The following is an 11,949-nucleotide window of genomic DNA, read 5'->3' as shown; positions in this document are numbered from 1 at the left end:
GATCGTTTTTTATAAAGAGTTCTACGCGAAATTCCGCGCAGCTAAAGTCTCTCTAGATGTCTGTGGCCCGCTTGGAAAGGAACAGCCCTCCAGTGTCACTCGGACTTTGAAGTCATCCAGTTATGAATGCCACTTCCAGCCTCTACTAACTGGGCCTCTCGCTCTCTTTTCATTGACCTTGAACTATTCAGAGTCGCTATTCCAGTCTTGGAAAGCCCCAGCTGGGAGAGGGAGCGGTCACCTGCTCCAGGCCACCACAATAAACACAGAGCCTATAGGAAGGCTGCAAGCAGCGCCCGGAACGCTAGTCATCTCTCGCTTCGGGGTCTCCGAGGCCAGCGTCAGGACTCTTAGAGCGCGTCCGGAGGTCGGCCAGGATGGGTCCCTCTGCCAGGAGGGACAGGGCACGGAAACCCGGCCGACGCAGCCAGGGAGCTCTCCTCCAGGCTCTGCACAGGCTGCAGGGGCGTGGTCTGAGCGCAAGGCTTGGTTCAAGTCTGTGGGCGTGGGTCAGCCACTGGGCGGAGCCTAACCATGGGGGCGTGGATCTAGCGGGGCGGGACCGCCCTCGGACCCCGCCCTCCCCGCGCCCTTTCCACCGCCCCCGCAGAAGGAAAGGGAGAGGGAAGAAGGGAGGGAAAGTGGTGTTCTGTGGAAAGGGGCGGAAGGAGGGGAAGGCAAAAAAGAAAAGGGAACAGAAACATGGCGGTCTGCGGTCGGGACGGGCTCGTCGCGGGCAGCGCCTAGACATCGGTCCTCCCGCAGCGCCCGCGGCCCGCGAGCCCCTCGGCCGGCAGTTGCCCTCGCTGCAGGCGGTGCCCCTCGAGACCCGGCCGCGCGGAGGCGCAGGCGCAGAGGGGCCGCCGGAGTCCCGGCCCTGCCTGCTGAGGGTGCCCAGGCCGCGTCGCCGGCGCCTTCTCGCCCCAGGAAGCCGCTTGTAGTGTCGGGCCGTCGCTGACGGGGCTGGCGCAGGTGAGTCCGCACCGCCGCCCTGCCTACGTCTCCCGCGCCGCCGGGCCGCGCAGGTAGCGTGCGGGACCGGAGTCGGAGGTGGGGAGCGGCGGGTTGGCCGGCCTAGGCGCTCAGCGGGCGGGAGGTCCCCGGAGCCTGCTGGCTGCGGCCGGAGGGCCTCTTGAGGATCGCGTCGGTGCTGGGCCAGAGCCTGGCCTGTGCCGCCGGGGTGGGGCGGGAGCCGGACTCCGGGGCCCTTGGCCCGGCCGGCGGGTCGCTGCTGGTGACGGTGCCTCCAGGGAACCGGGGTCGTGTGACGCCGCGGAGGTGGAGGCAGCCCGGGAGCAGGCAGGTGCCGCAGGTGAATTGAGGGCATTTCCTCCTCTGCCGGACGGTGGCCGATGCCTAGGGGTGCTTTGTTGGGGATAACTTATAGGAAGACTCCATTCAGTCCGGAGTGACTAAACGCAAATAAAGCCAACTAATGAGCCCCTAGTGCCGACTCTTGGAAGAACTGTAACTTTAAAGCGTTGGAGATGCTGTCACGTCTTTCCCCCCTCCCCTTTCTGTGCTTCGAAGGCCGTTTCCCTCCCGAAGAATGTGCTGGAAGAGAACAAATAAGGAATGACCCAGTTTTTAAAATGTCCCTCTCTCTTTCTTCCCCCACATTTTGTTGGTTTCACACGGGAAAATTTAGAGCAGTTACCGTAGTTACTTGAGCAAATGCGAGGGAAGGTGTCATCCCCCTTACTGAAAGCTCAACTTGGGCGATTGTGCTTAACTGAGGTTGTCAGTGCACCGTAGCCTGAGCAGTTGACTGACTGAGTCTGCTTAATTGTGTGCAACTGGAGTTAAGATGTTCTCACACTCCAGCTAATCCTAGGAGTAGGTCTTCCATTCCTGTCTCTGTTTTCAAGGAGAAGTAAGATAGAAGAGATCCTTAGGTGTAATGTGCTGTTACCAAGTTTTCATTTGATTTGAGGAAACCATGTATATTACCTCAAATCTGGAACGCTTTCTGTGACTTTTTCTAAGAAAAAAAATTGCGAAAGGAAAATCTTTTTTTCTATCTCACTCATTATAACCATAAAAATCTGCTATATTTTCTTCTCTGTTCTCCATATTAATGTCAAAAAGTTGGCAAACTGCCTTCTTGACGTACGACTGGGAACTCAAAAATCTCAGAAATAAACTTAGATTTGTGTTCATGAACATGACCTGCCTCTTCCTGGATTGCGTTCAATCGTTTTTTAGTTACTGCTATTCAGTCCACTTCCTACCACATGGTGGGTGACTCCTTTGACTATTTATAAAGTAATTGATTGAGATTAAGGGTCTAATCATCTCTATTACCTATTTTAGTGAAGTAATCCCGTGTCATTTGATTTTTGGCTCATGATACTTTGCCTGAGGTATAATTGTTTGGCTGTTTGAATAATAGAAAAGATGTGTTAGAAATGTTGATGTTTTTGTATTTTAATACTTTACCCCTGTGTAATTTGTAAATGCATTCTGGGAATAAATACAGATTTTCATAGTATAAACTTTGGCTTGTAGTTGAAGAAATTGGTGGAAAAGTTGTAGGTGGAGACTGTTCTTAAAAGCAAATGTTTTAAGTTACAAGGAACTGCCGTGTTGTGCAGGCTATAACAATTCACGGTGCCAGGTTCGGATGGTTATTTGGGCAGGTGAGCTTTCTAAGGGAGCACATGTTAGGCATCTGTAATGAAATGCAGTGTGTAACTTATGCGTGGAGAATTTGTCTATCTGCCTGCCAAGACTGAAGCATCTCCTATTTTCATTGGTGCTTCCTGCCAAGACAAATACCATAATGGCTTTGCTGCTCACTTTAAAGTGGTGTTTTCGTCTTGTTCTTGCACCTCAAGTGCAGGTTGTAAGGTGAAAAAGAAAGCAGCTGAGTCAGTGGCAGGTTGTCTCGGCTGGCTGTTGTGATTTGAAAACGGAATGTCTGTTACAATTACGACACAAGTTTTCATAGTACACGAATTTGAATGCCGCCTTTTTGGGGGATGGTGCCGCACAAATGGTACCTTCTTTCAGGTTGTCAGTCTTATAGACAGGAGCAATGGGACGTCTTAGTGGAATGGGAAGTTGTGCGGTTTGGGAAGCCAGGGGTAGTGATGTACAGCTCTAATGCTCTCCACTTGGAAGGTGGAGGCAGGAGGATTGTGTGAGGCCAGCTCCACGACTCAGCAAACAAGTTTCATGCCAGCTTTGGTTGACTGGTGAGACCATGTTTAGGAAAAACAAAACAGAGCACCAAAAAAATAGTTGAAAACTGAGAAAAGAATGTTGTATTATAGCATAGTAAAAGAAGTTTTTTAGCATCATCGTGTAAGGAATTCCAAATTTAGATACTTTATTATTTGAAATTGATGATAGTATTTGTGGGAGTTTTTTATAATCGTCTTGCTTTTGCCTCAGTCTGGGGACTAAAGACATCATGCCCAGTTTGAAAACTACTTTTTTTTTTTTTTTTATTACAAGTCCTGTTGTATGTATAGTCTAGGCATGCCTGGAACTTGCTGTGCCTTCCTGCCTGGGCCTCTTAAATCCTGGGAAAGGTAAACGTACACAGCTGAGGACACACTTAAGCGCTCCTGCCTCCTCAGGTGCAGGGATTGCAGGTCTTCATCACTGTGGTCTGCTCAGACTCATACTTGACTTCCAGTTGCTCTTGGATATCTTTTTTCTTTATTTCCCCGTCACACTCATAGTGTTTGCTAAGAAAGCTGGTAATACTTCCTCCTTTCAAATTGGTATGGCTTTTTCCTACTGCTGGTTAGATCATTGCTATGGAGGAAATACAGTATAATTCTCATGCATGACTTCTTTGTGCTACTGTGGTTTTTAGGTGGAACCAGAAACTTAGGCATACTGAACACTTCCTCTACCACCAAATCACACCTCCAGCTCACATACGTAGTTTAGACATTTTCGTGGCCCTACAGTAAAGCATGTAACAATAAATGGGGTGATGGCACATGCTTGTAATCCCAGTAGTAGGGAGATAGAAGCAGGAGGATCAAGACTAGCCTCAGTTTCAGAATGAGGTTGCAGACAGTCTGGCTATTCAAGATCCTGTCTCACCACGCAATCAGGGCCAGTGAGATGGCCGAGAAAGTAAGGCACTTGTCACCTGACCCAGGTTTGATCCCTAGGTCCCACTTGATAGAAGAGCAAAGTGACTCCTGCAAGTTGTTCTCCTATCTTTATGCATGTGCTCAACTACGCACATCTACCCACATACACAAAGAAGTCAGTAAAAATTAGACAAATGGGAAAAAAAAGTCAAAACCTCAGTAATGGCAAAAAAGCTGGGCATGCCAGTAATCCTAGTATTTGGGAGGCTGAAGTGGGAGGATTATGAGTTCAAAGCCAGCCTGGGCTATGAGACCCTGTATCAAAAAAGCAGTAAGGAAAAGAAAAAAATAACAATTGGGGGAGGGGAAAGGCAAAGCACAGAACAATTTTAAGGCACTAAAATTAAATGTGAAGCTATAGTAGTAGATGTATACACTATTCATTTGTTCAAAGCCGTAGACTGTCTACCACCCAAAGGGGGTTCTAATATAAACCAGAGACTCTGGGTGATGACTGTGTGTGAGTGCAGCAGATTGATCAGTTATGAATTAATACAGATAGTGCTCTGAAGGGGCTGTTGACAGTGGAGGTGGCCATGCACGCCATGCACTGGTGAGATTAGGTGGGGCTATAGTGTGTATGGCTGTGCTCATTATTATCAGTCTAGTCTGGGATTTGAGGTCTTTCTGCGTCTGACTCCAGAGTTGTAGGATTACAGGTGTGTGCCACCATATTGGCTCTTGATTTTTTTTTTATTGATCTAGGTTGTTCTCTGTTGCAAGTGCTTATATATTTAGTAGTGCATGGGAGGTTGAAAGATGAGACCTCCTTAAGTTGTAATCACCAGTGGTTGTAACTGAAGGATGTGATGCTGGAAACTGAACTTGGGTCCTTTGGAAAATGGCACGTTTTAACTGCTGAGCCACCTCTCCAGCCTCTTTATGTCACTTCCCTTCCTGCTTCCTAATGGTTAAACTTGCTTTTCTTTTTTTTTAAAGATTTATTGTGCTGGACTGTGGTGGTGCACGCCTTTAATCCCAGCACTCGGGAGGCAGAGGCAGGCGGATCTCTGTGAGTTCGAGACCAGCCTGGTCTACAAGAGCTAGTTCTGGGACAGGCTCCAAAGCCACAAAGAAACCCTGTCTCGAAAAACCAAAAAAAAAAAAAGATTTATTATTATTTGGTTTTTTTCGAGACAGGGTTTTTCTGTGTAACAGCTCTGACTGTCCTGGAACTTGCTTTGTAGACCAGGCTGACCTCAAATTTGTGGAGATCCACCTGCCTCTGCTTTCCAAGTGCTGGGATTATAGTTGTGTGCCACCACTGCCTGGATGTTTTTATTATTTTTGATCATGTGTATGTGTGCCTGTGTGTAGGTATGTGCATGTGAGTGCAGGTACCTGCAGAGGCCAGAGGGGTGTCCCCCTCCCTAATCAGTCCTCACACTCATGTACTAGCTGTCTTGCTTGTGATTCCTTGTGTGCATTCAGTGTGTTCATCGCTCTCATTCCTAACATCGTGAACAAAGGGCCAGGAAGCTTCTTTATCTGCTGCACTGCCTCCTCATGCCCCTGTGCTGTGCTTTAAAGTCGTTCTGAGGCTTGGGAAGTGGCTCAGCAGATAAGAACACTTGTTCTTGCAGAGGACCTGAGTTCAACTCCCGCACCCACATGGTGGTTCACAGACATCTGTAACTCTAGTCCAGCTCTTCTGACTTCTCTGACCTCCACAGGCACTGAATGCCTCTGGTACATGTACATATACACATTACATAAAGGAAAGCTTTAAAAAAGTAATTAGATACAAAAAAATCTCCATTTGCCTCTCTCTAAAACCTTTTGTTCTTGTTATTCGTTTATTGAATGAAATTTTTATCCCAAGCTGGCTTGCAATTCACAGTATGACATGGATGGGCCTCAAACTCAAGCAGTTCTCTTCCTTTAGCCTTTTGAGTGCCATGATTGCATGAAGTATGTATTACATGAGTACATGAAGTGTGTCCCACTACGTAAGCCCTACTTTCCACTGGAAACTTAGATGCCTGAAAGAATAAACTTGAAAAGGTTTTTTGTTTGTTTGTTTTTGGTATTTTTTGGGGGGCGGGTAAGAGTGAAGAGAGGGAATTTAGATCAAACGTAGACCCATGACAATTAACTGGATGTTGCTTGGGAATTGGCTAATGGAACAAAACAGAAGGTAGACCCCCCCTCCCCAAGATTATATGTGATTTTTTTGTTTTAAAGGGTGCTGTACATTGAATTTGGAGCCTGCTTTTACATGATAATCATGTATTTCCCATACATGTAGATTCCCAGCTCTATGTAGGAGATTTTAATATACAGAAAGGTGAATTATTCAGAGGCTGGTTAGATGGCTCAGTGGATAAAGTTACTTGCTGCCAAGCCTGCCAACCTGCCTTTGATCCCTGGTTCCCTCATGGTAGGAGAGAACATCTGAAAAGTTGTCATCTGACCTCTACATGGATGCTGCGGCAAGCTTGTGCTTCCCTTCCCAAACAAAATAAATAAGTGCTAATTTTTAAAAAGAATTATTCAGTAATTTAATCTTTCTATAATTAATGGAATGACATGGTTGCACTCTTTATTTATTTTATCTTTTTTTTTTTGGATTTTTTGAGACAGTGTTTCTCCATAGCTTTTGGTTCCTGTCCTGGAACTAGCTCTTATAGACCAGGCTGGCCTCAAACTCACAGGGGTTTGCCTGCCTCTGCCTCCCGAGTGTTGGAATTAAAGGTGTGTGCCACCACCGACCGGCTGGTTGCACTCTTTATTCAGTAGACTATACACAGTGGTAACCGTAAGTTTGAGGCGTGTGGGGCTCTTCAGACAGAGACTTAGTTATCTTGGCCTTAGACTTTCTTTTCTTTTTTCTTTTTGGTTTTTTGAGACAGGATTTCTCTGTAGCTTTGGAGCCTGTCCTGGAACTAGCTCTTGTAGACCAGGCTGGCCTCGAACTCACAGAGATCCGCCTGCCTCTGCCTCCCGAGTGCTGGGATTAAAGGCGTGCGCCACCACCACCCCGCGGCTTTCTTTTCTTATAAAGTATTTCCCTTATTATATGACCTGTTTTTTTGTCCTGAAAGACTATATTCTCACCTATAATCCTCAGCATTTTCTTTAATTTTTTTTTAGTTTTATGTGCATGGGTCTTTTGCCTGAATGTATATTTCCTGAGCTGTAATTACAGGTGGTTGTGAGCTGCCATGTGGTACTGGGAATTGAACACAGGTCCTCTGGAAGAGCAGTTGGTGCTCTTAAACTTTTAAGCACAGAGCCCTCTCTTCAGTTCCTATGCTTTTCTTTTCTTTTGAAACAGGGTCTTGCTTTGAAATCTAGACTAGTCTTAAACTTGCAAAAATCCTCCTGCCTTAGCCGGATACCTGATCATTTATTTGGAGATTTCCTTCTTCCCTCAGACAGGGTCTCACTCTAGATCTGACTAGGTGGGAACTCAATAGACCAGGCTGTCCTTGAATTTACAGAGATCAATATCATATCCCCCCCCTTGTGAGTGCTGAGATTAAAGATATGTACCACCAAGCCCGACTCTTTTTTGTTTTGTTTTGTTTATTGATGTCATTATTTTAAAACTTTTTCATGTGCTTGTGGGTGTGGGTGTATTTACTTGTGTGCAGCACATGTATGTACAGGTGTGAGCTCACGTGTGTGAGTGAGTGTGAATATAGAGGGCTGAGGCTGATGTTTGGAATCTTCCACAGCTAGTCTCAGTAGCCAGTTTACTGTGGGGATCCCATCTCTGCCTTCAGAGGTTGGAATTACAGGAAAACTGCCAAGCCTACTCAGAATTTACATGGGCTCTGGGGATCAGACTCTTGCCTGTGGGATAAGAACTTTATTAATCATTGGCCACCCTTTTCTTTCCCCTAACATTTTAACATTTTAGAGAAAGGTGTGTGTGTGTGTGTGTGTGTGTGTGCGCGCGCGTGTGTGTGTGTGATTGTCAGAAGACAACTTGCCAGAATTAGTTCTCTCTTTAGACCATGTGAGAACTGGAGACCCTGCTTATAGGGTATCCTGATAAGTGCCGTTATCTGCTGAGCCATCTCACTGGCCCGTCTCTTTTGATTTTTGAGACCTGATTTTTCTTTATAGTCCAGCAGTTTGGCCTGGAGCTCCATATCTAGTCCAAGCCAGCCTCAAACTCAAGATCCTCCTGTCTCAGCATTTTGAGTTCCAGGTGCAGCTAGGGGGTCCAAAAGAGAAGGGGTCAAAATAGCTGGATTATATAGGGAACGGCAATTGGGGTAAGGGAGTCCCAGGGTTGGAGAAGTTTAGGGTAGCGGGTGAGGTATGCCAGCCAGGAGGACCCTGTAACAGGTAGGGATGGAGAAAAACATAGTTATTTTCTACTATTCCTTCTTCTCAAAGTATCTGTTGTCATTCTTTTGTAAAAGTTTTCTTGCCCTTCATTTTGTAGGACCAGAACGCACTCAAGGTTCAAAATTATTTTATATATATTGAGAAGTGGCTCAGCAGATAAGAACACTTGTTCTTGCAAAAGACCTGAATTCAACTCCTGCACCCACATGGTGGTTCACAGACATCTGTAACTCTAGTCCAGCTCTTCTGACTTCTCTGACCTCCACAGGCACTGAATGCCTCTGGTACATGTACATATTAAATTGTATTATAATCCGTTGCTACCATTCTGTCTTTTTGTATGCTCAGCATGCATTTTACTCTGGAGTCATATTCCCAGTTCCTGCTACTTGTTATGACTATGACTTAGAGATCACCCACAGTTTGACCTATGGGAGACTCTTTTTAAGCTAGTCCCTGTGACTGTTAATCTTAGACGTGCCTTTTGTCCTTTGAACATGGCATTCTAGGTGTAGCATATATTTTTCTTGATTCACTTCAGCCTCATCATTTCTCCAGGGCACCCTGCTCTGGTGTGTTACTGAAGGGGTAGATTAGGTATTGTTTGTTGTTTTGGTGACACTACTTCTGGAAGTGTTTTTAAGCAATCAGAACTAGGAGGGAAACCCATATCATTTTTTTATTTCTTTTTTCTTATGTGTACCTGCATTTGGTTATGTGGGTGAATGCAGGTACCCACAGAGGCCATGAGAGGATGTTGGATCCCTTGGAGCTGGAGTTACAAATGGTTGTGAATCTCCCCATGAGGGCTCTGGAAATTGGGTTCAGTTCTCTGGAAGAGTTGCTAGCACTTAGAACTGCTGAGCCATTTCTAGCACAGCGTTCCTAATGCTGCAATGCTTTAATACAGTTCCTCATGTTGTGCTGACCCCAACCAAAAAATTATTTTTGCTACTTCATAGCTAATTTTGAATACAGTTATGAATCATAATGTAAATACCTGGGTTTTCTGATGTTCTCAAGAGACCCCTGTGAAAGAGCCAGTTGACCCCAGGGGTCCCGACCTACATGTTATAACCCCTGCTCTAGCACCTGTTATTTGGAGACAAGATCTCTTTTTGCCCTCTACATCTCCAACCATCCCCTCTTTTTCTCTCTTCTCTGTGCTCCCAGGCCTGGCTCTTGTGGAAGCATTTTGAACAGGAACCTCCTGTCCTGCAGTTTTCTTGAATCCTTGCCTGCCTGAGTCTGCTATTTATCCTCTCTTGTTTCTTTAGATTTGCTGTTCTGAGCATTTTAATGAAGTGGAACCGATCTGCATATGGTGTCTGTGACTAGCTTCTTCCACTTAGTGAAGTGTTTTCAAGGTTCATCTTTGTGGTACCAATGTGTTGGTACTTCATTTCTTTTTTATTGTTGAGTGACACTCCATTGTATAAATAATTATGTGTAGGTACCACTTTCAAGTGTGTTGTTTCCTTGATTTGCTTGTTTATATTACTGCTGTCAGTTTTGTTGACTTGCATATATAATAAATTAATAAAATTTACATATGCTTAAATTATTGGGACAGGGAAAACCTTAAAGTTGTTAAAGTTTACAGTTGTTAAAGTATTTGCTTTACAAATAAGAGGACGTGAGTACACAGTACCCACATTAATTAGCCAGGTGTGGCATTGTGCTCCCATAACCCCCAAACTGAGAAAGAAGGTAAATCAGGAGGATCCCTGTGGGGTCTTGCTGCCAGTCTACTCAGTTGGTGAGCTCTAGGTTCAGTGAGCGATCTTTTCTCAAGAATAAGGCAAAAAACACTTGAGGAAGAAACCCAAGATCCACCTCTGGTCTTCACAAACGTGTTTACATTCTCATGGACACTCTTTTTCCTGCATTAAAGAATAAAATCAAGCTCTAGTGATGCTGTAGATTGAACTCAGGACTTCTCTTATGCTAGGCAAGTGATCTATCATTGAGATATATCTCCACCCTTAAAATGTAAATTTCTGAATAATTTTAGATTTATCAAAGTTGAAAAGATAGTGTTTCTCTCCTTCCTGTTACCATTTTATTTATTTATTTATTTTTTTAAAATTTACTTGTTATGTATATAGTGTTCTGGGCACCAGATCTCATTATAGATGGGTGTGAGCCTTCATGTGGTTGCTGGGAATTGAACTCAGGACCTCCGGAACAGCAGTCAGTTCTTTTAACCTCTGAGCCATCTCTCCAGCCCCTGTTACCATTTTATGTTTCAAGTTGGGCATAGTAGCTCCCAGCACTCATGAGGCTGAGGCAGGAGGATTGCCGTGCTTTCCATACCAGATTGGGCAACATAGTAAATTACAAAATGAGACCCTGTCTCAAAAAAGTCACATAATTCCAAAATAAAACATTTTATATTACTATGGCATAATTGTCCTACTAATGACATTGGCATTTACCAAAGCCCGGACTTTGGTTTTACATGAATACGCATTTATTTATTTGGTTTTAATGTTTTTACTGGCATATATTATTTATACATAATAATATGTTTCATTATGACATCCTCATATCTGTATATAGTGTATTTTAATCCTATTCAACCCTATTACTTTCTCGTTCCCCTACTATTCCCATGATCTTCTTCTTCCTCCTAGCCCTGCATCTGCTCCTGTCTGTTTAGTGACCTAATGAGTTTACTTAGGGTTGTTTACAGGGACATGGGTGCTACAGGTTAATTTAGGAACAACACTGAAGAAAATGTCTTTCCCCAGCAACTGTCTATAGCTCCCATGGAGTGTGTTGGCCCTTTATACAGGATGAAGGTCATCCCTTCGTACAGGTTGTTGGTAGGTCTGCTATTCTGGGAATCCCATCTTCTGAGGCTTCAGGCATAACTGGGTGACAGCCTTCACAACATCCCACCCCAATGCTGCCTCACAATGTCTTTCTCCCCCCTCTTTCCTGGTTCCTAGCCGGGGAGTGGTTGGTGTAGATAGCCTGTTTCTAAATGCCCGAGCACTCTGCAGTTGCTTCATTTTGGCTTGCTTGGATTTCTTGAGCCAAAACCTGGCTGCTTATCTCAGGCTGGCCTGGAGTTGGAAATCCCCCTGCCTCAGCTTCCTGAGTGCTGGGATTACTAGACTAGTGCCACCACATCTAGTTTAATATGCTTTTCCTGTTCTAGGAGTCGTTGAAGGGCACAGAATTGCCTTAGCAATGTGCTAAGGTTATGTATTCACACCGATGCTTCTAATTCCATTCTAGTACACTGGCTCTTTTCTTCACATTCTCCAGATTTGTATCCATTTTCTTACAGCAGGAATTCTGACTTCCAGCAGTTGTTCACTTACAGAGTAGGTACAGATAAATGCAAAATTGTTACACCAAGACCACCTTGAAAAATCCTTCTAAAAACAAAACAAAAAAAGGGTCAAAATTTCTTTTTTAATTCTTTTTTTTTCAAAATACTATGTTCAAATGCTAGTGGAATTCAGTCATTTTTTAAAAGAATAAGCTTTTTATGTATTAAAAAAACTTGCAAATAAAAAAA

The 11,949-nt window shown here is 44.6% G+C and overlaps 1 protein-coding gene across 2 annotated transcripts in view; it reads left to right on the top strand.

The window, feature by feature from the left end:
* Nucleotides 1–623: 623 nt before the first annotated feature.
* Dennd4c (DENN domain containing 4C) overlaps nt 624–11,949 on the top strand; it is a 102,078-nt gene continuing 90,752 nt past the window's right edge. For both annotated transcript variants that reach the window (XM_041651431.1, XM_041651430.1), the window contains exon 1: nt 624–972. The gene's annotated coding sequence lies outside the window, so the exon portion shown is untranslated. The remainder of the gene's footprint in view (nt 973–11,949) is intronic.

This window comes from Microtus oregoni, unplaced genomic scaffold (assembly GCF_018167655.1).
Source record: "Microtus oregoni isolate MIOR12 unplaced genomic scaffold, Mior012 000005F_ref0000423, whole genome shotgun sequence".
NCBI classification, from domain to species: Eukaryota; Metazoa; Chordata; class Mammalia; order Rodentia; family Cricetidae; genus Microtus; species Microtus oregoni.
Note: the sequence above shows the minus strand (reverse complement) of the source record. Positions and strands in the feature narration are given on the sequence as shown.